The sequence below is a fragment of the Thunnus maccoyii genome, chromosome 6 (assembly GCF_910596095.1).
Source record: "Thunnus maccoyii chromosome 6, fThuMac1.1, whole genome shotgun sequence".
NCBI classification, from domain to species: Eukaryota; Metazoa; Chordata; class Actinopteri; order Scombriformes; family Scombridae; genus Thunnus; species Thunnus maccoyii.
The window spans coordinates 6,867,252-6,894,057 of NC_056538.1; the positions used below are offsets into that span (position 1 = coordinate 6,867,252).

The following is a 26,806-nucleotide window of genomic DNA, read 5'->3' on the forward strand; positions in this document are numbered from 1 at the left end:
CACTATTGATGTAGTGAGACCATGGGTGACCCCGTTGCTGCTAGTAGTTTGTATATCACGGTGCTGGCTACACTCCCATGTGTTTTAAAACAGGACAGAACGACGGTCCATACGGATAGTGTGAGTTGATTGTACCTAACCTTGATAAGAGGTCACCTCACCCAAATTACAAAAAACAGTTTCTCTTTTACTGCTAGTGGCAGTTAGCCTTGCAGATAGTTTTATTTTGAGCACCACAAACAGAATTCGATTCAACTGTAATGCATTGATGTTTGGCTGAAAATCAAAACATGAAGAAATAATACAAAATCTATATGCAAGCCTCAATACCATTAGAGAGAAATTCTGATTAAAATTTCTTTTTTGTTTGTTTGGGTGAATTGAGCCTTTAACTGTACGGTTATATGCATCTCTTTGACCTATATTTGTGTCTGTTGTCTGTGATATGATGCATTATTCCCTGCATCCCATGGTTATTCTTTTGCACCCACACGTTTGCATTGTGTGCCAGTGAGTGTGCGTGTATGTGCGTTTTTGCGTGTGCTTGCTTAAATGACAACGTATGTCATTCAGTCGTGTCTTGTGTGTAAGAGACCATAGGAGTATGTGTGCACTCAGTTGAATAGCTGCAAACAGTGTTTTTATCTTTTTAAATAAATGGTTGCCTTTTCCTGACACCCTTTGTTTTTTTTTTTTCCATGTTGTCATTGATGAGCCGACTGTAAGTGTGGCTCGGTCTATGCATTCTCTCATACCTGTTTTTGTAAAACAAAAAGTCAATAAAATGCAAAGAGTGCAAGTATATTCAAGTGTCTTTTTAAAGTCTTTGTTACTCATTATTTGCTTAAAATTATTATTTTTTTTAAAAATGTGTTTGATGTATGGCTGCTAAGATGCAATTAGATTTGTAACCAGCAGGTGGTAGCGGTGACCTACTAAGCTTTCAGCACACCATCAGCTCAGTGGAGCAGATACTCAAAGATGACAGCAGTCTGGTGCTGCTGCCTCATTCCTCAATCCCAAAGACGGGAGAATGAGAAAGACCCATCAACAAATGTTCACTTGTATTCTGCACCACAGATACACTTGTGACATGAAATAAGGCAGCCAGCCAAAATCACAGGCCAATTTTTGCAAACAAAAGCACATAAAAAAAAGAGTAAATTAATGGGCAAAGATACCAAATGAATGATGGCATAGCCTCAGTTGAAAAACACCTTATTCACATCTCATTTCCTGGCTTAAACACTAGCATCACATCACCACATTAGTTCCAGAAGGACCAGCCTGAGTCAGACACCATGCGTATTTATTTTGTGTCTGACTGAAAGGGAGGAGTGTGTTCCCAAAACATACTCTACAATCTGCCAGCAACGCCAGCGTTCTTGGAATAATACAAAGTGCCTCAGGATGTTGGTCGTGCCGCACTTGTAAATTGAACATTGGGGACACACTCTGAAATGGCAGAAGAAAAAAAAAACAAACCTGATGGTGCCAGTAGGGTGTTATGACTGGCACCGTGTTTACCTCTGAACTGGAGTGGAAGGGAAGGGGAGGGTAGAGAAAGAAACAGAAAAATGCTGTGTTCCATTTCCACCATCCCTGACGGGCTTTGGGCTCTGTGTTGTGGTGTTTTCAGTTGTCTGGCTTAATCCTAAAAACAGGGGATCTGGACAGTAATCTGTATTTTAGTTGAGCGTAAAGATTAAAATCGGCTTTTCGGTCTTTACACATATATCAAGCATTTCATTTTCTTGGTTTGGCCATTTTTTGCAGCCTATTGCTTTACTTGCTTTACACTCTCCAATTTCTACTTCCAGTAAAGTGATTTTTTTATCTTTGAGGTCCTGCTGATGTCAAGATATTAGAACTTCCTTGATTCCCTAGATTCAAGCTCCAAACACAACACAAACAAACAGGCTCCTACATTTCCGATATGCAACTAAATACTGTTTTGAATTAAAACCTCTGTGCCTGGTAAATGCCAATGTTTTTCAAAGTCTCCTCAATCCAAGTTCATAATGCAATCTGTTTTAAATTTCAAGTCTCAAGCCAAATTTGAGATATCCCTGATGACATCATCAGGGTTACTTTCATATGCTTTAAAGCTAGACTATCTTTTGCTGAACAGCAGCCACTGCAGCCACATTAGACAATTATTCTTAATGCTAAAACCACTTGTAACAGTAGTACGAGTGGGGATGAGTCATGAACTGACTTAGTAATGTCAGTAACACAGCAATATCCATCTAAGTTTGTTAACATTAGCCTTATGAATCTACTGGTCAGACCAAGTAGCAGCAAAAGGGTATTGAATTGAGAATGGGTGCATCTTATTGCTTATGAGTTAAACTGTCAATCTGTAAGAGGAAGCATGTGTTTTTTCTTCTCCCAAAAGTTAGTCTCACTTTAAAAAGCTCATTTAAGAGGTACAGAAGTCATTGGAAGACATTGCACACTATTGTCACAGGCTAAGTAGGATTCTTCATGGCAAGTAAATAAATCGTCATGTCAATCGTCAATGTGCGTCCCTTAACGCCAAGGCTTTTATAAAGAATTAGATGATAGTTCTTTGTCCTTATGCATCTCTTATATTTTACAATTGGATGTTTCAGTCATGGTTCCAGCTAGAATAAGAACCACAAATATAACCAAAGAACCCCTTGACAGTTCATCTGTTTCCTGTATGAAGGCTCTGTCTTCACACACTTTGGAGACTCTGTATATCCAGTCTTTTACGTTGCCTCCTCCTAACCTTGACCAGTAATTGGAGGCACCCAGTTGTTTCTTGAGATAGTTTCCTCCAGGTGAGTCACCGATTGGCTGAACACATGAACTTCAGGCTGAGCCAAAGCAGTCTGTCCAGCGTACGGCTGTCTGCTGCAGCTGTAGCCCAGGGTGAAATAGTCGGTAGCTGTGATTCGTGAGCAGCCAGGCTCCAGACTCAGACAAACAATCCTCTCTCTTCTTGCCTCAGATATCTACCGCGGCCCACACTGTCAACGTGGAAAACCACAAGTACAGCATATGGCCGACATGCACATGGCATTATGCACACCACATAGCGTGCATGGATTAAAAAGAAAATGCATTCGATCTGCCTCCCTAGCTCTTCTTCAGTTTCTTTTCCAAGACTTTAACTTTCATTTAGCATGGTTGTTCTGTGATCATAGGAATATTGTAAAGTCACTCAAGCTGTTATGTACCCTTTCACATATTAGTTGTGGTTGCTTATACTTTTTGGTGATCTAGGACCTCACTCTTTTGTGATTGCCTCTGTGAGGTAAAAAGGCTGTTCTAGAGCAACTATAACAGTTACAGTGAAGGAATAATTCAACATTTAGGAAACTACGCTTTTTTGCAGAATTAGATAGGAAGGTTGATACCACTTACATATTTGTCTGTTAAATATAACCGGAGCTAGTAGATGAACAGTGAAAGCATTAGGGAAACAGATGCAGGCTGCAAAAACATGTTGTTTTTACACTTTTACACAACATATCATGTGTTAATCAGTGAACTTTAGAAGTTTTGGTAAGCACATTTCTTTTCCCTTTGGACAAAGCCAGGCTAGCTGTTTCCCCCTGCTTTTAGTTAGCTTATGCTAAGCTAGGCTAACCGTCTCCTGGCTCCAGCTTCATATTTAACAAACAGAGAATGAGAGTGGTATCAATCTTCTCATCTGACTTCAAAGCAAGAAAGCAAAGTGTATTTCCTAAAATGTCAAACCATTCCTTTAATACAAGCGAAGAAATTGCATATTTTTAAATACTTATATACTTAACTATTTCCAACTATTCCCAACAATGAGACACAGAGAGTATGAATATTTTAAAGTCAGTCTAGTGACTTGACTAAAATGTGAATTTAAACGTGCATGTAAAAGTGCATCCACAAAACACATGAGCACACATATCTTTGGCTTTGTTTGAATCTTCCACCCACAGTGCTAACACACACTGGCTCGAGGTGAATGCAGGGACATCTCTCTGCCTCTCTCTCTCTCTCTCTCACACACACACACACACACACACACACACAAATCACCTACATATGGGAAGCAAAGTGAAGGGAAGTTCAGCCAAGTTGAGACAAAGTACCCCCCTTTATTTTCTAACAAGCAGAAATCCTCATGGTGATTCAGTGACATTGCTTGACTGTCAGTACGCCATCCAATTATGACTGGCTTCACAACCGGTCCAGGGAGAGAAAGACCCACAGGATGAAGACGTGACACATGAGGACTGGATAGAGACAGATAACCAGGGAAATGGAAGGAGAGAGAGAAGGGGAAAAGGAGGGTAGATGCAGGGGTAGTGAGGAAAACGACATAATGAAAGGCAGAGAATGAAAACATCTGATGTAAAGTGTCTGTCGGAGGAACTGGGGAGGATTTGGCGCGCGCTGGTGAGAACAACCATGGCAGCTTCTCTCAAGTCAGCACTGAAAGGCAGGCGATGGGCTGACGCACACATACTAACACACTCTCAAACTCTCATTCACGAGCAATAGATATGCACAAAGCTTGATGTTACACAATGCCAAATCCGTTGCCTGCACACACACACACAGACACATACACACACACAGCATGGGAGCTCTGAGTCATACAGTTGAAACTGTTTCTGTCTCACCGGGATCAACTTTTTTAACTTTATGAATAACAGACATACTGTCTGTGGTGACAACTAGTTGGATGGATAGATTGATGTGATTGATACCAGTCTCATCTGTCTGTTAAGCAGGAGCCAGGAGACGGTTAGATTAGCTTATCATAGAGGCTGGAAGCAGGAGGAAACAGCTAACCTGGCTGTCTAAAGTTTAAAACCTCCACCTACAAGCACCTCTAAAGCTCAATTTAATTAACATGTTATGTCCTGTTTGTTTTATCCGTGCAAAAACTGAAGTGTAAAAATGATAAATTGCGGTTTTATGAGAGTTTATGTGCAGGGACTTCCTTTATGGTTCCACATAAAACCATAACTTTAAATTTTGCGGGGATAAAACAAACAAGATATAATGTGTTAATTACAGGTGCTGGTAGACAGACTTTTTTAACCTTTGGACACAGGCTAGGTGTTTCCCCCTGGTTTAAGTCTTTATGCTAAGATAAGCTAACCAACTCTTCGCCATAGCTTAACAAACAGATATGAGTGCGGTATTAATCTTACCATCTATTCAGCAAGAAAAGTGAATAAGCACACAGTGTTTTCCAAAAATGTCAAACTCTTCCTTTAATGACTCATTGCAGAGGAGTGAAGAAAAACAGCTGTGTTTTACACTGACAGGTAAGTGATCTCAGCTGTGTTAAACCCATCAACTTCAATTCTCTGAATCTCTTTGGAATTGATTTGAGGCCAGCTGCTCAGGGAGCCGATGGTCTAGTTTTCACAATGAGCCTAATTTCAGCTAGGCTTTTATTACTGACTGAGCTTGCCTGCTCACGTTGTTGATACTGTCATACGATACAAATAGTTGCGTCTCATAATTGTTACTGAGATAAAGTTCTATACAGGGCAAGGTTCAAGGTTCTATTTAAGGCAAGGGAGTTAATATTGAGAACCCTAAAATGGTATGTTTATTAGATCACATGTAACCATTCTGTCTTTTGCTGTTAGATAAGACATTTGCACAATTGTTTACTTTTATACTGTAGGTGGGGTCACACTGTGGTTACAGTGAGAGCTCTAAGCACTAACCAAACTTCAGTCCAAACAAGCTCTAGTTGTAATCTCATAATCATGAGCTGGTTTACATGTTTATGTGGTAAGTGGCTTTAGCTGCAACAAATAAGCTTGCAAACCCATTAGTTCAGGTTTAATCTATAAACCAGCTCCTCCCATTTAATGATTGCTTAAAGCCACTTTTCATTAACCATCATTTATATTAAAAGAGAAGATTTTAAAAAAGGATACACAATTTATCAAGGATATAGGAAAGTAAAAGAAGACTAAACCATATAGGCTCATACATTTCACATATGTAGCTCCACAAACATCTGCTTTTTTTCCGTTGGTTAGGAGAACATACATAGTAGCAACAAAACATAAAACAGAGATGCAGTTTGCAGAATCTGTATTGACTGAATAATGATCCAAAGGGAGCGACGGAAAGCAGGAGAGAGCATTGTAAGCAAGGAAGGTAGAGGGGGAGAGAAAGGGTCCTGGTCTCACCCTGGCACCCCTTCACCCTTGGGACCCAACCGGAGATGCCCCCCAACAGCACAGTAGCTTTCTTCTTCTTCTTTTTCTCCTTCTGCTTCTCTTTTGTCCCTTCTGCTCTCTCTCTCCTCCATATCCTTACACACACACACACACACACACACACACACACACACACACACACACACACACACACACACACACGTGCATCTAGTATTAAAGTATTAAGCCAAAATTGTATTTATTTATTTATACTGTCGTTAGTAATGTCCCGTGTCAGACGTTTTTCTTTCGTTAATCAATCATCTTGCACAAACAAAAATTCTGTGTTTTCTTATTGCAGTATCTCCAAGTGCAAGCAAATAAACTGCAAAAGAGGGAGAGTTGATCGTGAGAGTGATCGTTATTATGTCCTGAATAAAACTATGTAAGGCACGAAGCAGCCTCCACCCTGCGTCAAGTTTCCTGTTAGCTGAGATGTTACAGGAAGTTAATCGATCATACATACAAAACAAAAGCATGGAATCAGTCACGCTTTGGGAAAAAATAACTTTCAACAATATAAAACACATGAAAAACTTTGTAAGATCGTTAAATCCATTGTGATGCTACTTCATATCTGTAGAGTAGATACAAAAATGCCAATTACAAAAATAACATCTATAAAAGAGCGCGTCATTGTAAAAATCGTGACCGGAAGACGAGGGACCACTCTGTCTACCTTGACACCATCACCTTTTGTTGATCCCGGTCCTGCAGCCAATCAGCGGCTGTCAGGGACACATGAACGGTGATAATATCCACGGAACAGGCTGCAGGCAGCAGGAGGAACAAAGAGAGCCGCCCGCTCCCTGTAAAAACTGTTTCCACTTCGTCAACACGGACACATATCGACTTTGCAGAAGCATTTATTAGGTTACTTTGAATACTTCGTCCAAAGTGTCCAACGTCATTCTGCGCGCTAATTCCGACTGGTCGGCTTTGTTGAGGAAAGAGGAAACTTGGCGTCGTGCGAGGTTTGTCGGGTCGCCTTGTTTGAAACCTCCGTGCCTCGGATACGCTGACTGGAAGGTAACGCACGGTAAGTTCACATTTTTCTCTTTCTTAATGCGTCTAATGTTGTGCTTAAAACAACCGCAACAGCGTCGTGACGGTGCTCTGTTGTCGCTTCACATTGCGACAAACAGAAAACTCCCGTCTCAAACTTTCTTGTGTTTTCTGAGGCAGCGATAGAGCCGATTCCGTTCGCTCCCTGCCAGCACACAGCCTGATCCAAATTCACTCACATATGGTGTCATTTTAATGCGCCCTTTCTGCATGATAAAAGCACACACATAGAGTAACTAAGTTACATTTAAGACATTTTCTGACATTTTAGTAACCACTCAAAACATGTGCATATAAACATTCTATCAAGTCGCTTATTTGATTTATTAAAAATAGTTCAACTTTGTTGAATTGCTTTGACACACACTAAACGAGGACTTCTGCTGCAGCAATAGTGTCAGTCAATTAAAATATATATATATGACCTGAATTGCTAGTTAGGAAGCCATTCACGTGCTGAAATCACAGCAAGACCCCTGCCACACATTAAAGGACCAGTGCGCAAGATTTAGTGGCATCTAGTGGTGAGGTTGCAAATTGCAACCAACTGAATACACCCCACCCCCAACCCCCCCAAGTGTTTAGGGGAACCTACAATGGCTGTGAAACTCATGAAAAGCATGAAAGGCCCTTTCTAGAGCCAGTGTTTGGTTTGTCCGCTCTGGACTACTGTAGAAATATGGCGGTGCAACATGGTGGGCTCCATGGAAGAGAACCTGCTCCCTCTGTAGATATAAAGGGCTCATTCTAAGGTAATGAAAACACAGCTATTCTTATTTTCTGGTGATTATAGACTAATTTAAACATAGGTATGAATTTTATATTCCGTTCCTGATTTGTACACACAGCACCTTTTTAAATGTATCACGTTTCGTTTTGATGTTATAATGTTGTTTTTAAAGCAAAGCACTTGAAGTCTGAGTCATTGACGGTTGTTGCTTCCTTGGAAGAACATTCTATGCCTCATGCATGAATAGATCAAATGATAGATTTCCCAGGAATTACTTCCATCATCATTACTTGTTAGGCCTGTGTCTACTGGAAAAGTGACAAAGAAATGATATATATATATATATATATATATATATATATATATATAAATATAGAGAAAAAGAGTTTTGAACTTCACAGGTGCAGATGTGTTTTTTTTTTTTTTTTTTTTTCAAGCTTTGCTTCAACTCAGCAAAGGCTGACATTATTCCAGGTGAGCAAACAATGCAGCCTGATGTCCTAGAAACAAAAGAAAATGTAGTATTTGATTTAACTCACTGCCCATTTTATTTGAAGTTTGTCTGCTGTTCAGAGGCTAAAGACTTTGGCTGTAACTGCACCATCTGCTTTGCCCTCCTGGGCATTGGCAGGCTACTGTCCAGATCAAGTGTTATGCGAGATTTGTGTGGGTGGACCACAGCAGATGGTGAGATGGAGAACATAGCTGGCTGATGTGGTAGCTAGGCTAACTGTTGTGGTGGGTTTTTTCCCCTTCTAGCTTTCAGTTGTGGTTGGAGTAATAAACAAACAAAAACCATAATCTTTTAACATGTAAGAAGTTTGTGTAGGGCGGCTGCATCGTGGTCAGTATGACAAATGGTTTGAATGTTAATTAGCTTCCCTGAACTGTTGAAAGCAGGCTCATATGCTGCCATCACAGAGGAACCATTGACCCCTGCACTCTATTTCCCACCATCTGGGGTTTGACCCAGTGACCGTTGTGACATCAGTTGACCTGTGTTCCCTTTCACCACGTGGGTGGGTGGCATAAACATGCCCAGCTCCTCAGTATTCTGATGTCAGCACTAGTTCTCTTATCATCCTCAATCTAACCAGAGTCAATGGAAACAAATAAAAGGATATTGGTCACTCTTGGCCACTTCCAAGGAAAAGGTTGGACCAGTGTTTTGACCTTTCCTGACTTGTGCACAATCGATTGCACCCCCAGTATGTTTTTATGCATGCCTCTGTGTATGTGTATTAGAGCCCGACCAATATATCGGTCAGCCGATATTATTGGCCGATATCAGCAACTTTTTTTTTTTTTTCAAGTTACATGGACAGCATTTTAGGTATATTTGATCCTTTTTATTAATTCAAGTTTTCAAGTTTTTTTATTCTGTTTTTTCATTTATAGTTATTTATAATTAAATTCCCAGTGAAGTTTACTGCTTCAGTGCACTGATATCATTTTATACAATAAAGTTTATTGTTAAACTGTACAATATCATGCCTCCATTACATATCATTGTCACAAATGTTTGATAACCACATTTGAGGAAAAGAAAAATATGTGTTTATGTATATATTTTGTATATATTATTGGCCATATATCGCTGTCGGAATTTTTTACTCCCTAGTATTTGCATCGGCTCCAAAAATCCAGTATGTGTCAGGCTCTAGTGTAAGACTGAGAGAGATGGAACACAACCATAGAAATAAAATGTGTAGAATGGACATTATAGTTTACAACAACACTTTTCTGGATCAACTTCTGTAACAATTCTGTTTCTGGCTTAGGACATGCCACTGAAATAGTCAAGTCAATTTTATTTGTATAGCCCAATATCACAAATCACAAATTTGCCTCAGGGGGCTTTACATTCTGTACAGCAGAACAACATCCTCTGTCCTTAGACCCTGGATTTGGATAAGGAAAAACTCCCCCCCCGAAAAAACCGGGAAACATGAAAAAATGGAAGAAACCTCAGGAAGAGCAACAGAGTCCCTCTCCCAGGACAGACAGATGTGCAATAGATATATGTGCAGAATAGATCAAGAGAGACAAATTACAGAAATATAGTATAGCCAACAGGATGACTAAATTATAAAGGATTTATAATGCATATGAAGCATATGATTTAAGAGGACACCGAGCAACTTCCAGGTGCTGCCAAAACAGCGTAGGACCTGAGCCATGCGACCTCCATCACCATGGAAACCTGGGAAGAGGACAGACTACACATGTACACAGGGGAGACTCACATCATACCATTTACACACACACACACAGAGGATGAGAGACAGGAAACCACACACAAAGGGTAGAGAGAGAGACAGGACATCATTCACACGAGACAGAGAGAGATGAGGTGAGGCGAGGCTGAATCTCCTGCAGGATGAGGAACCAGAACCAAAACCTCTGGAAATGGTACCGACAGCCAGGGAAGCAGACTGATTGCATGGTGGGCGATGGTCCAGCAAAGACACGCCTGAGAGAGAAAAAAAACTGGACACCACAGTGACTCACCATCGCCTCTTGATGTACAAAGTGTTATGTCGAGACAGGACGGGCCGGGTTTATTCTTACATATAGCACCATTTGAACACAAATATTTTTGAGAAGCGTTCATAAAATTCTTTTTTTTTTTTTAAAGAATTAAAACCAAGATACAGCTGGAAAATAATCTTTGGAAAGAATTTAATGGCAACATTTGTCTTTGACATATCTCCACTGGAATTTCCTGTTACTTATCACCCATATATACACAATACAGTGTATGTGTGATAACCTCATATTATCCTGTCCAATGTATCAGTCAAGCTCTAATCAGTTTGATAACTTTGGACCCAACAGTTGGAGCCGGATATATCTTTGTGTCAGTGTTATCAGCTTCTATGGAAGATTTGATTGAGAGATTGTTTCTGAATGAAGGCCTAACATTGTGACAGAGCACTACATGTGCCATAACACACTGTCTACCCTGCTGAACAATAAGTAGCACAGAAACCCTGAGAAAGCTGCATTCATTGCAGAATAGGGCGGACAGCAACAGTCTGCATTTTGAAATGTATTTGTTTTTTTTGTCAGTTGTCTTGCACAACAAAAATGGTTTTGTCATTTAGTCACCCTGCATTTCTGATGTGGAAGTGTAAACTGTGAAGATGGAAACCTATTTCCTTTCCCATCTAGGTTCTGCTACTCGATTATAGCAAATCAGATTTCTTCTAATAGAGTGTGGAATTGTCTTTTTGTTAAATGCTACCTGCGCTTGTTTTTCTCCTCCGTTTATTTGTCTGTTGAATTGATGTAACAGGTCCACCCCAACTAAGTCCTCACTGCTGCCCCATGAGACACAGCATATGAAATATGACACCAGCTAGACAAATGGCACATTATCTTGAAGATTAAGTTTCAGCGTCACCATCCAGCAGTCAGTGGTAATGACCTGACAGCTCAGCCGTGCACTGTCTGTGGTAGTTGAATGATACAAACATTATGTTCACAACATCACTTGTCAGAGTATTTGTTTAATTTATGTTGACAACTGAGTAGCACAGCAATCATTTCCCACCTCATCTGTCCGTCCTGTCTCAAGTAGCAAATCAGTTCTAATGACAGCTGTGGGTGACACCCAGGTAATGAGAGCTTACTTTCCTTTCACTCTTCTGCTGCTGCTGCTGTAAACCCTGTAAACATCGATCATAAAAACAAGGTTCCAGCGTGCCTTGCTTCTGTTGGTCAGGATGTGGATGTGAGATCCATTATTAACAAGAATTATGTGTCATGATTCATTTTTTGATCACAGAATGATCACATCTGCAAACTTCCAATCACAGACACACCTTCACTTGATACAGGACGCTCGCTTCCAGGATGTTGGCTGCTCTGCCATGACTGCTACCTCTGGTAATGGTGTATCCGACGTGTGCTACCGATGGTGGTAAACAACACATCGTTACTCTGTACCGTCAGTGGATTTCCATCGCAGCCCTTAAGTGCAGCAGAGAGGAGAGAGAGGTGGTTCAGGAAGACTGAGTGGCAAGAGAAGGATATCTGGCTCAGATAGCAGAGAAAACACGTGAAATTTTGTCTCAGGTTGAAACACAGAGAAAATGATCAAGACTTGAGTTTATAAGCCTGAGAATCTTGACTTGAATTAGGTGACGTTACTCTCTAATGAAGGTAGCATATGTTTTCCTCCCATTTTTCCAAATTTTGTAGCTCAAAAGAGGACAATGAACAAAAGACGTTTTTCCTGTCGGTTTGGCATTTCAGTTTGAGCAACTTTTCAGACACAACCTGTAGTTTTGGATTATTTCCAGTGAATTCCCGTTAATGGTGCCTTTGCAACAATTTTGGCACTGGTCTGATGACACAGTTCCCTCTGTCTGCTATCAACAATTCTTGTTTTATCCGACCAACAGTCCTAAACCCGAATATATATTCAGTTTACTATCTGATAAGACAAAGAAAAGTAGTAAATCCCAAAACTGAGAAGTTAGAAGAATGTTCAGCATCAGGATTTTCGACTAATCGCTTCAGGTCTATCCACATATCTCCTACTTGAAATAACTAAAAAAAAAACTCACAGAAATCCAAACACACATTCAGAAAAGGTTCACAGAAACAACAGTGTCCAAAGTCACACTTACAACAGAATGAGATTTAACCCCGTTTCCAAATAATTGCTGATGGATTTTAGTCAGCCAGCAGCATCACGTCTGGAGATATTTTTGCTCTGGATAGAAACATCATGTTCACACTCCACACTTTCACACTATGTACCCAGTCACGTAGCCCACACTCTTACACACGCTCACACACACACACACACACACTCATCCACACAGTAGTACAGTCACACTATCAGAGATGCGGCTGTTTCAGCAGGGGAGCACTGTAGCTAGTGTGTGTGTGATGCTGACTCAGTAGAATGTTAATGTTGTGAAATCCCATTAAGAGCATTCCGGTGCAGAGCAGGGCCTTGCCTGGGCTTTACGGGACAGCGGGTCATTTTGAAAGGCCAGCAGCGCTCTTGTGTTTGCACTGTGTAATAGAATCTAATCACTTGAGTGGCTCACACTAAATTGAATTGCTCTTTTAAATCTCTGCCACTCATGTTCACTTGCTCTCAAAGGCCATTTAAATGATTTTAGATGAGTGTTGCTGATTGAGAATAATGTTGTTTTTCGAGCCGCAGTTGCGCTTTGATACCTTGTAAATGATACCTTTTCCCATTGTTGTGTGTGTGTGTGTAGCAACAGCAAAATTTTCCATCAGTTGTTTTCACTGGCCTGTCCTGATAAGGTCAGTTGAACAGCAGGAAGCGTATGCAAAGGAGCAGCATTTCCCATCAGGTTCAGCTGTGTGTACCAACCGGTAACAGAGGAGTCATTTTGTGGGTTTTTTTGTTGGGTTTTTTTTTTTCCTCTATTGGAAAGTATCTCGGTGAAGGCGGTGCTAAGCTGTAACTGCCCAACCTGTCACCAGTACGTCTCCGATAGCAGCACAGCACCACATGCTTCACACTGTCAGTATTGATTAGACGGGACATGAGACCCTTTCCCAGCAAAAGGTCTTCTATAATACGCTGCACCAATTGAAGCAAATCTGACTGTGTTATCACCCTGTAGGCATGTTGTGCATGATTCTAACAGAATAAGTTACTGCACAGTCAGGGTTGCCTGTCGCTGCTGGGTAAGTGATGTGTGTTGAAAATTGGATTCTCACTCAGTTCTTGAAGCAGATGATGGATGTTCCTCCTTACGGAGAGAAGTAGAGAGAGAGAGAGAGCGAGAGGAATGTACCACACAAGTTACTGTTTATCTATCAGATCTTAGAAGGATGTGGTGTAAAGCGCTCCTCCTGGAAGAAACTTCCACCCACACGTTTCTATACTGGTACACTGAAGCTCTGCATTTTGTGTTACATTGAACTATTAACTCCTATGAATGAAAATGACTCTCGACAGCGGTTGTGATCGTTCCTGTATTCACTGAATGTACTGTGTACTCAACATGGCATTGCACAATACCAGAATTTCCAACCTTAATAGCATCTTTATGTAAAAGAAGAAAACAGCCCTCTTGCGCTTGCATGTCTTTATAGTAGTTTATTTGGCACTAGCTGGCCCTTTGCTGTTGTTCAACTTTGTCAGCTTTTTAAATGAAATGGTTCTATGTTGAATAAAGAGCACTATATTTGGCACTTTGCAACAATTTTATGAGATAGTTTATGTAGCCAGGGAAGACATGGGGCATATAACCAGTCAGGGGTTGTCTTTACACAACTACTTCTATCACTTTTTGTGGTACAAATGGTTCAAGTAGTTATTTTTGATAACTAGTTTTATGATCTGGCTCTTTTATAGTTGTGTTGGATGGTGGGCAGATTGAGTCAAATGGTGTATAAGGAGACACATAAACTGAGGAGAGTAAGAATAGCTGATTGTTTAATAGCTGGAGGAGTGTGGTCGAGGATGGATGTTGTGATTGCCTAAAATAAGACTTTATTAGGGTATTTAATTGAGGTTTAGAAAGCCTCTATTAACTGAAGCCATTATCTCAAACTCTTACAAGCAGAGATCAGAGACATGGTTATAGTATTGACAATTGAAATAGTGTGATGTCATTGAAATCAGTGAAAAGTCTTAAAACTCAACAGGAAATCCATCTGGAAATCTTATATGGATGTGCTGGTTTCTCTTTCATCTACTAAGGTGTACAGATCCCAACAGCGTCATCTTTTTGCGATCAGTGTAGTACCAGCGTGATGGTCCAAACCTGTGTTACTCATTGCGTGGCTCATGAGCCTCATGCGGTGACTGGCATCGCAACTAGGGCTGTCATGGTGAGGGTATTTCCTCTGTGATGATTTAGGGTGGCTCAACAGTGCAGTATGTGGTCATATGCGTATTAGTGCCTCTTTTTTGTTGTTGTTGTTGTGAAAATCAAGGTATGTTAGTCTGATTATGTGTTAGCTGAATGGAGTGGAAGTACCTGACAAACACGGAAAACACTTTAAATTGTGTTCTGTCAGTAAAGAATGCTGGCCTACCTCTGAGTCCCCTTAAAGCTGGGATTTATGAATGAAGTCTGGCTGGATGTGCCTTTAGATTATATGATTGGTGGAAAACTACCTTACCCCACAGGTTAAATGGCATCCTGCTCGGCCACACGGTAACTCGGGAGAGTTTAAACATATAACCGAGACTACATATTCATACAAGACTTGTTTTTAATTAGTGAGCATCAGCATCGACCCTGAGATGCGGCGGGCAGGAAGGGCCTAACCTCATGAAAAAAAAGAAGAAACATGAACATAACACAATTATGGTGGTTGCTTGCAATCCACCACGGTTGGCTTGTCTACAGTGTGGTATTGCGATATTGTGGGTATTGCAACAGCCCTAATTGCTGCTAATAATTATGATTACCTGGTTCTGAATTGGAACCGGTTCTAAAATTAGAAGAACCTGGGGTATTTTTAAGCTTGGTTCTTTTATTGTTACTTCTATACATTTAGGTGTAACTTCTGGTTGCACTGCAGCCTCTCCTCTCTGTCCTCTTTCTGTGTCTGTGTTTTTAGCTCCTAACACATACACACACACACAACACACACACTCAGAGCGGACAGGCAGTGAACCAGCTGAAGTGAAAAATAACATTTTATCAGTACTTTATCAAAACACCTGTTCAACAAGCATAAACGTATGGAAAAGCAATATTTTCAACCGCTCTTCCCTGCAGTCTCCCATCCACCGCTGGCATATGTTTTACACAACCACAGCGTGCTTGTTAAGCTAGTAGCAAATTGTTAGGAACAAGTTAAAACTAAGATGTCTGTATGTAGCCTAACTGTTTAGCTTGGGTTGCAACATATATTAAAATTTGGCAAATTCTTGTAAACTTAGCTACTGGCTGAGATGACAGCCCCCCCCCCCCCCCCCCCCCCCCCCCCCCCCCCTACCAGCAGTACCTGCAGCAGTGAATGACATCAGCGGTAGAGGGAGGAGGACAGAACAAGAGGAATGACTGATAGTGAAGGATGTGTTTGTTCTTCTGTCTTTCTAAACTTCACTCAGTCAGAAATATTATTGATATTATTGACATTTTCGATTTGTTTCCAGTGAGAGATTATTGATTTTATATAGTGACAGTCTGAGGTGAACACTACTGTTGCTGCTCTAGTTATGGTTATATTCAAAATATAAATAATTTCTAATCCTGTTTATTCTTTTTTAAATAAAAATATTTTTAAAAAAGCAATTCTTTAGTAATGAGAAAGAACAGATAAGAGTATTGATGTAGAACTGGACCGATAAGGACTATCAATACAAGTAGTAGTATCAAAAAAATCCTAACGATACCCATCTCTAATTATGATGATGCAGCCAATACACATAATTCACTAGAATTGCAACAACAAACTACAAATATAACAAGAAGAAAGTCAAGGAAATGCATGCCTGCTCCTGCTCATCTCAGTATCAAGGTAAGCCTGTGTACATACTGTATGTTGTTACAGTTATGATGACTAATTCATAGGGAGATTTACTTAAGGGTTAAGGTGGATTTTGGTGTTTTGTGATAGAAGTGGCTCTCCTGTTGACACTGTCCTGCCAGCGTGGCACCCATGAAATGAAGACCACTCTAAACCTCGCCTCGGTGCTCTGGCTGTACAAACAGTACTTGCTGTTCTGTACAGAGATAACATGAAAAGCCTACAGCTCAGCTTTATATTCAAAGTGGAAAGGTTAAATCTGACCTGGATGCAGGAAGTTTCCTCTTAAATGTTTAAAGCAGACATCCTCCCCCGTACATCCTACCTCAGTGTCTACCTGCTGCGCTTTTCCTCTTCCCACTCTATGCCTTCTCCTCCTCCTCCTCCTCCTCCTCCGCATTACCATAACAATCTGTCATGCAAAACACTGTACCCAAAACACTGGGTTACCGTGAGGGCAGCGTCCACATACACACAACCACTGTGGATCGTCTTACCTGAAATGACCTCATGCACAGTGACGTGTGCATGATGGTGCAAAAATGCAGTCATACATGGCTGCTCGCTGTCAGTGTAGTGGAACAGAAATGGAGGATAACAGGAACATGGTGAAAGCATATGTCAGGCACATGAGAAGGAGGAGTGTATTAATAAAGCATGAGTTCCATGTTTTGCCTTGTAATATAGTAAACCATCACTGTTACCATTACTAGTCTTATAGCTTGAGTTTTTCTAGGTACAGCTCTGTGTGCATAGTAACTCATAACAATGGGAACTGACTTTTTAAATCTATTTAATAAAAATGATTGCCGAGCAGGTATAAACATCCCTTCTGCGGTATAAATTCAATAATATTTAAAGATAAAAACCACTTTGCTCTTTGTAGCCAGAGTTCCCTATAAACACGCGCTGTGGAAGTTCAGTTCAACCTCAGTCAAATTTTAACCACATTAAGCACACCCATCATGTCCGGGTTGACTAGTATGTCACGCAGGCAGGTCCTCATGTAGTATTGTGTACAGATGCAGATTGTGTACAGATGCAAAGTTCCTTCCACAGTCCAAAGACATGCAGGTTAGGTGAATCGGTGATATGATTGTGTATGACATTTTGTGATCTGATTGGTGATCTGTTCTGACTGTACATTCCCTTGCGCTCAAAATGTGCTAATGCACAAACATGTAACCCCCACGTCTACTTTCAATCATCCCATCAGCCTGGCTATTGTACAGCCACACCACACCGGCATGAATAATTGAGTCGTCCTATGTGCTCATGGATGTAATCTACTGGGATCCTATTGCTCTGCTGACATTCCACAGCTTTGTTGCCTGCTGTGTCCTCCTGCAAGATGTCAGGATCTTTGTTCACATACACATTAAGATACTAAAAAAAAATAGCCAATATCTGAATTTTTTTTCAAACTTTTGGCTTGCAGATTCATTGCACTTTTAATTACCTACTTGTTTAGAGCAGTTTGTGGTATGAAGGTACACTTAATCAAGCGTTGCCTGTTGTTCTTTGGCAGAGTTCTCCCGAGGTTAGGACAAACATCTTTTGAGTGTCTCTGGGGCATCTGGGGGAAGGAAGAATTTCGATCAAAGCTACACAAAAACAGAACAGATGCTTTTCACACTACTGTCTTTATCCTCCCTACCCCCCCCCCCACCCCCCCTTTCCAAATTTTGTTTTGCATGTTTAAATGGATCAGTCAAATGCTTGAGCACAGCAACCCATTATCCAAGTTAATTCACACCATGTTTGACTGTAGCTAATGACTTATTTTCTCGCGGGTAAATGAGGCCACAAGCTCAACTGTGGCACATTGAGCTAATTTAGCCGCTAAAGTGACATGGCACTTTCGATCTGCTAACAAGCCTCCCGGTTAAGCTCCATGTATTCCAAACCATCCTTTTGGCCTACATGCATGCGTGTCAAGTCGTTTTTGAGCATGGCCAGTTCCACTGTTACAATATGCTGCTAATTGGCTGTTTTTTAGTGGAGGAAATATGTCAACGAATGAGGCCGTTTCTGTCGTATTTCTGGCTCTGCAGAGATGACAAATATACTCCAGACTGAACATTCAGTTGTACTTCTGGAGCGTTCTTGGAGACACAGTGACAAAAAGTTGTAGCTAGTTGTACAATTGCTCCGATTTGTCTAGTTGTTTTTATTTTTCATCATGGTGTACTTCTGTTGCTTACCAGGAAGGATAGAGAATTGGTGTGTGAGAATGTGGCTTTTATCACCTCAGTAAAGATGTGTGTACCGTAGATCCATTTTTCCTTTTAATATTGCAGTCTTATTTATTTACAGTATTTACTTATCGTCGGTTGAGCCAAGGTGCTGGGCATCACTGTCTTGGCTTCATAATTTTAGCTGTCTTTAGGCTGAAGTGTGGATGTGTGTACTGCTTGGTATTTTGTGATTTATTTATGGTTTCTCCAGCAGTTGGTTCCCTTGAAGATTGCAAGGAGGGGTAGTAGAGCACCCTAGGGCTCTTAACAAGGTTATTTATCATCACACCACATTGGCACTCTGCACGCATTTTTATTGTGCAATTTAATGGCCGCTCTGGTGGCCACTATTTCAGCTGAGGCCCATATACGACAGACAATAGAAGTGATTGGTCGCTTGAGAATGTTTTTGGATTGAAACACAGGATTGGAAGGAGAGAAGGTAGATGAGGCAGAAACGATTGAGGACTGTTGTCTCCCAGGGGCCTTCTACTGATAAATGGTTCACCCTCTCTTCCCTCTAACCATCATTAAAAATGTCAAATCATTAAAAGCTGCAGTTCTCTTTATTCCCCCCCCCCCCCCCCCTCCCCTTCTCTCTCCCCCAAACTGATGCAAGACATCCTCCGCCAGGCTCATCTGGCCTCTCCTTTCCTCTTGTGGAGTATGTTAAATTGCACTCCCAAGTGTTTCAGAGCTAAATTGAAGTTGCACTTCAGTCACTGTGCGCTGATTGTCCTTTTGTAATTATCAGTTGACAATAATATGTCCAGGAGGAGAAAGCAGAGCATATTGGCAGTACAACAGAAGCTAACAAATACCTTTGCACTAGGTTCAACGCCTGAGCAATCATGGAAATTACAACACTGAATGCACAATGGGTCAGTGGTGGTTTTAATGGTTGTTGGCTTGTGACTGAAAGATCCCCGGATTGGCAGGATAAATACGGGTGGGGAAGTGAAAGAGCTGAACTTGTACGTCCCTCATTACCACCGATGTGCCCTTGAGCAAAACTCTTAACTGCCCTACTGGAACAGTTGTGGGTTAAGGGCCTTGAATGAGGGCATTGTGTTTCTGAAAAAAGGATGTATTATTCTCAGTAAAACTGCTCTGGGTAAATGGAGGTTAGAATTAATAGGTGGTGTTTGACTAGAAAAAAGTCACTTCATAAAATACCCACACACCAGTATGCTGTGGACTGCTTCCTCATTGGTTATGTATTTTTATGTTGATTTTTGAAAAAGTCTGCGTCATTCAGATCACCTTGACTTCTGTTTCCACACCAGCACGCTGCAACAGCTTGCTCACTAGAGCTGTGTGTGGGCAGAGTGGGAGGGAACAGGTGGTGAAGAGTGAGGGGCGTTGGAGAGAAGGCTACTGTGTAAGCCGTGTAAGCCACCCTGCTGTCTCGTCAGACCACACACTATCAGGGCCTGGATCGTTTGGATGTGTGCACGTGTGCCTGCGTGTGTTCGCTTGTTTTTCTCCAGGGCTGATCATTTGGAAGTGATGCACCCTGCTGCCCCCACAGTAGGATAATGAAGTCATTATACCTGCAACTTAACTCAAAAACACCTTGTCTGAACTACAGTTAGTTGCCATGGTAATATTGGCATGGGTGCACCAGGGATTATAGACAAATGTCTGAAATGTGATCGATCCATCAATGGCTTTTTTTTCCATGAATGTACTGTTCATTAACTTTTCATTAGTAGATTAATTGATACCCTGTAACTTCGTTTTACTGGGTTTAGCTTCCTAATGAACTTGATACCTTAAGGGACCTTGAATGTCTTAAGACGAGCTGCTGTGATGTTCTCCGGTTCATTTCATCAGTGTAAGAATTCATAAGGCCCCATAGATGGAAGATACGTTTTACAACTTTGGTGTTATCCAAACCCACCCAATCCAGCACTCATTTCATTGCCAAATATTCCCCCCATTGCTAATTTGAATGCATATTTATAAGATAACACCCCTTGCCAAAGTGTGTGTTTGTGTGTAAAAAGGAATGACAGGAGGGAATGGAGACTGGCAGTTCGTATTAATCAGTGAAGTGTCATTCATTACATCTACATGCTCACAGGAAGCCAGGTTATCTTATGTTAACTGGATTTTTCTTAGTCAATTTAAAAAATAAACATTGTTTCTCATTTAAATGTTTTAGAAATGGGGTATATAAGGATAAGAATAATGAGATTTCTTACGTGCGTGTTATTGCATTGATTGCTGCTAATCTCTCAAGTGGCCCAAGTTTCGACAGGCAACATCGGAAGACTCAGCTGACAGAATTACCATTGCACTAAAGCTCCATTTAAGGAGGAGCAGCCAGCACTTTGAGTGCTTTACTTAACAGATGGAATTTTAGAGGAGTTAAGTGCTACTTGACCACAGGGAGGAGTGATGCTGGCACTGAAGCTGCAGCAGTGCTTTCCGCTGTCTGTCATGTGGCTCTCTGTGGTGCACTGGGGGACAGTAATTGATTAACATTAACATCCTTACATTCATAACACTTGGAACTAGGAAGCGCAGGTTTATCTAGCAGTAAAAGTTGTTTGTGTAAGTGACTCAAGAGCCCCTACATCGCCGACGCACCCCAGAGAATAGTTGCATCATCGGCTTGATCACTAACTGCCAATGTCAGACAGGGCGCACCAACCCCTTGTCTTTTTAATGTTTGAAGAGTCGCCGTCTTAAAATTTGATGATCATTAAGATTGCACTAGCCCATGAATATTAAAAAGAGCAGAGGTCCCCCCCCCCCCTCTCTTTGCTCTTGTTCTTTTATTCATTCCTTTCTTATCTCGCTTTGTCAATGCCGTCTTATTTTGAACTGCTTCATCTCGGCCAGAATTTTAACTGGACCCAAACAAACAGGTTTTCTCAGGAGAACATCCACTAGCACTGTAGTGGCACTTAGTATGTTTAATGCGAAACATTATGTCAGTCCATTGCCTCTAATTGTGCCGTTGAGTGTTCATTAAGATGCTCTGCCAACTATTGTTTATACTGCAAGGCTTTTAATATTAGCAGCACCTAATATTAGTACGCTGTAATGTGATGACCCAAAAGACAGACATGCACGTTGTTTGTTTTGTCCAAACAAGAACCTTTTTAAAATGTAGTAGAACCTCCCCACCAGTGGGTGAACACTGTGTCTTGTGTCTTAGCGTCACACTAATTAAATTTTTTGCTTTTGCTGTTTTCTCTCAACAGGGAACAAGCAGAGCTTTGATGTTGTGACCTGCGCCCGCTTGATTTGGCAGAGATGTACTGTTCTCAAGACGCCTGCAGTTGGATGGATTAACAGGTTAGCTTCCAATCCCACAGCCAACTCTGCTCATCCACCTTCATTACATACTTCAGCACTGCCTCCGTCGTCCTTTTAGCTGCTCTCCCATCTATATTCCAAAGCCATGCAGTGTGTTAGATGATATTGGTGGTGATGGAAAGATGGTATTCTGTGCATTAAGCAAAGAGTGAACACACAGTGACCCCAGCAAGTATCATGGCTTTGTTTTGAAAATGATAATGTAGCCCACTGGTGACGGCGAATGGTTGATTGTCGGTGATGTGACGACAGATCTACTAATGACTGATTTCAATGATCTACCTCACATCCTATAACTCAGCGCTGGAAACCTGATCAGACTGGTTTGTGCTTACCTGTAGGGACAGGGAAACTGATACAAGGCAGCTGCTAAATAAATAAAACAGGCCCTAACCCAAAAGCAGCTGATATGTACTACAGGCTTAGAGTGTTTAGGCTCAGGTTCCATCCTGTGGAGGCCCACATCACTACACCTCATCGCTACAGTACACTTCATAATTACAATACAGCATGACCCAGGTACAGCTGACCCATGTCTGTACACTTTTTTGAGAGTTAAAGCTACAAAACAAGTCTGAGCCCAAAACTAAATAAGTAAAGCATCAGAAGTTACAGGAAACATCCTAACCTAAACAAACACCATAGTTAGTTCTGACTCCTCTCTCAAGTCCAGATATCAGGACGTTAGAGAGGCGTTTAGTATGATGTGCAAATGAATTCAGGCCACAATGTAAATAATGCAAACATCCTCAAAGCACCACGCAACAACAAATACACAATGGCTGAGGTTGCCATAGCAGTCTGTCAACCACGCAGTGCAGTAAAGAAGCTAAGAGAGGAATTCTCATCTGGCTTATATATTTGAGCCAGATGAGCTTTTATCAACCTGAACTGAAAACACAGCAGAGGAGCCATTCAATATTCAATCTAACATGTAACCAAAACAGCAAACAAATAACTTTGACTTTACTTCATTGTGTGTGTTGTGAGGCAGAGACAGTTAGACAATAAACAGAACCTTCCTTTTTAATAAATACCATATTTTCTTCTGGAATTATGGGTCGTATTATATTCAAGGATGTAAATGGTTATGTAATGATATCAGATGTTTTCGTGAAGTGAGTTGAGTTAGTGTGTTACGCCACGCAATAGTTTATTTTTTTGTGGTGTTGATCTTGTCTATTACAAAAGTTTGTAGTAGTTTCAGGAGCTACAGCCAACATCACCAGGCAATAACAAGTCTTGTCTCTGCGTGCTTACTCTGTGATCATGGCAGCCATACAAGTTGAATTTCTGTATCTGATACAGTCAGTGAATGTGAACCCAGTGACCCCACTACTCTGTCAGTCCTCCTTATTTTTCATACTAATAGACTGGAGTATACACAGTGGATCCCTTAGCTATCATGATAACCAGAGTAGCAACAGACTTTGTCCTGTATATTTGGATATCTACTGTTTCTCTACTTTATGCAGCTCAGTTTGTAATATTTTCTAATCACATCAATGTGTGAAGGGAATGTTGGCGTGGTCAGGGTGTATGTGTGTATATACAAGCTTAAGAAAGCATTACAAAGATGCGAGTCAGCGCTGAAGCAACGACTAGCTCATCCTGCCAGGTTTCCAGTCTCACTCCATAGCTATGTTCAGACAGTCGACCTTTACGGCTTCACCAGACTGATGAAGAATACAGGGTTTGCTCTGTATGCCGAAATTGCTATGACCAAAAGTTTGATGCTAGTGAAAGGAAGCTGTTTTTATAAAACTATGTATGATGATCTGTCTTGCACCCAGCAAAGCCTGTTACTCAGTGCTGGACACTTTGGTTGGGTGGTATGGCCAAAAACTAAAATCTTACTTTTTTCCTACTTTTTTTTTTTTCAAACTTTGAATTGATTCACAATTTTAAACAAATTGTGTGCAGGATTGAAATATTTATTTATTTTTTTAGACAAAACAAGAATAATAAGACCTGCACCACTTGCAAGGCTGTCATCATTATGCCTAAAATACAGGTCACCCACATAGCCACTGACTGTCCGAACCAGATGCTTCAACTAAGTAGACAAAGCAGAAAACTCACTAAATGATCTGCTGCTGTTTGTGTTAACTTAGAAGACATCAGTGTGATATCTGCAGACTGCTGCTGGCTAGCATTAGCTACACGGCAGCTACACTTCAACTCTCATATTCAAAACATAATTATGTTATGAAAGAGAGCGCTGTCCGTACTCTTAACCTGCCTAGTCCTGTTTAGGGTCAACAGAGAGGCTGCAGCATATCAGTGTGCACTGGGTTAAATGCAGGGAACAAACAAACACCTATGAAAATTTAGAGCTTCCCTTTCAACTCACCTGCTTGTCATTGGACTGAGAGGAAACCTGAGTACTCTGAGAAAATCCTCATAGACACAAGAAGCGCCAAAGTGTGGTATGAGTGAATATCATTCATTGACCAAATTAAAAATACTGCCATGCTTCACCAAGCTCTTACTTGGTGTATTGTGTGTTAACAATATGTTATATGATTTTTGGTTGTATTAAAACTAACTGGCCGTTTTGGGCTTGCGAGGTCAAAAACTTTTACTGACGGATCACACTTCGCCATGAAAAGATTTCTGTCTCTTCTCCAACACTTGGGAGACATTACCACAGAGGCAGGTTTACCTTTTATGTCTCTAGTGTTTGGATTGCAGTCCGGTGTGTTTGTGTGTGTGTATGTGTATGTGAAAGACCTGGATTCTCCAAGACGGATAGCTTTGGCTCCTTCCTCCAACACATGGTTGCCAACAGATTCTTCTCTTGGGTAAACGGAGACATGGAGACTGCAAACTGCTACTCATCTTCGGCTTGTGGGTGTGTCTTTGTCTGAGCAGCAGGAAGTTATTTGGACAAATGGGTCTGTTATTGACTAGCCCATTCCCCTGACTGACTAGACGCTTTGATCTGCGCATTATAAAGTCACGCATCTACTTTACAGGGGATGAAAGGAGAATGGTTGTAATGTTTTTGATCGTAAAGCAGTTTATGTGTTTTATACCATTTTATTTCCATCAAGGTTTACCAGTCCTGTGTAATTAGTGTTTTATTCCATAGTTCTTAAACTTCCACTCCTCCTTGTCTTTGTTTTCCATGTGTTCATTCAGTGACTTTACCTTTATCACCCATTGGACTCATTGATATCAATGAGGCAACACTGTTTTTTTTTAAATTTCTTGTTGCAATGCCTGCAGTGTACAAGCACACAAACATGTGTATGTCTATTGAGTGTATTTCTGGCCCACTCTCTCTGAACCCTAGCTGAGGTCATTCAGCTTTTTGCTGCACTCATATCCATACACCAGGCCACGTCAAAACAAGGTAGTCCTGCGGCAAGCAGCAGCAGCCTTCAGCGTGGGTGGGTGTTGTTGAATCTGTTATGAATGTGGTGAGTGTGCATTTTTTTGTACAGTGAAAGCTCCAGTGTGGTTTTTCTTGCTTGAGTTAATTTGAGCAAGTCATATTGCATTAATATATGTGGAATTCAGCATGAAACACTCTAAGCAAGCATGCAGAGAGGAATGCTGTTGCGCGTCGAGTAAAAAGGAGGGCTTTCTTGTCTCCCAGGGCAGAAAGATGAGAGGAGAGAGAAGCATGGATACATAGGTAGAGAGCGGGGGATGGTGTCAGAGAACTAAGAGATGTAGGGGTTGGGTGGGATACCTTGTCAGAACTTAGCTTATCATACAAATGCATCTTAATTTCAAAAATCCATTTGTATCCCTCTGCTTTGCCCAACTCTTAGACACAATTAAAAACTAGAATCAGAGGATAAATCTGTTTTTATTTAAGTTAACATGGCTACCCTACCGTGTTATTAAAGACCTCATACTGGGCTCTGGTTGGGAAAAAACACAGGGCCGTCCAGCAAAAGACTGTAACCTTTCTCTATTTTTGCCAAAACACGATGCGATCTCGTCCGTGCGCATTGCCATTAGATTACTTTGTAGCGTGGGTGGGGTAATTCTAGTGCTCCCCTCAGGCATTGAGGATAAAATGATTGATACTATGAGGAAGGATTTTATAACTCTGAAAAGTTATCAGTGACAAAGTGCTGTGCAGTGTTATGGTGTTGCATAAACCCTCAAACTATTTGAATATCAGAACTGTTGGTCTCAGCACTCATAAAGCATCCAAAAATAGTAATATTGAGTCCCAACGTTTAATCCATCTGACAGGTTTGTTTTCTGGTGTATAATGAGGATTACACAAGATGTAAACTAGAAATACATCATCTGTTTTTCCCCCCAAACATGTCCTTAGAACATGAAACCAAACTGAAGGATTAAAAAAAACATAGATGTGAATGTCCTCATTTAGATGAGCTCCACACAGTTGCCAAGGCAAATGTCTGAAATGCTGCCTCTGAGTTTCATACTACTTGAAGTGATAGTCAGGTTAAACCAGTGCACAAAGAAACAACGTTAAAATTCAAAGGGGGATGAGAGATGCAGATCCATACTACATCAAACAAACGGAGGCAAAGGTCTGTCTGCTTTATCTCGGTCGAGTGGAAAATAGGAGGAGCATGAGTCCCTGGTAAATTTAGACATTTGTCTGTCTGAGCTGTCATACAGAGTCTGCTTGTTGTCACAGTACAAGTCTATACAGTCAGTAGAGGGAAAGTCCACAGGTTGCAAAACCACTCCAGAGATCAAAAATGAGAAATTCACTTCACCTCGCAGCTGAATGCAGCTCACTGTTTGGATGGAGCACT

General features: G+C 41.0%; 1 protein-coding gene across 1 annotated transcript in view; it reads left to right on the forward strand.

The window, feature by feature from the left end:
- Positions 1–6,929: 6,929 nt before the first annotated feature.
- LOC121899293 (SPRY domain-containing SOCS box protein 4-like) overlaps positions 6,930–26,806 on the forward strand; it is a 45,287-nt gene continuing 25,410 nt past the window's right edge. The window contains exons 1-2 of the mRNA XM_042415012.1: positions 6,930–7,242; positions 21,938–22,031. The gene's annotated coding sequence lies outside the window, so the exon portion shown is untranslated. The remainder of the gene's footprint in view (positions 7,243–21,937; positions 22,032–26,806) is intronic.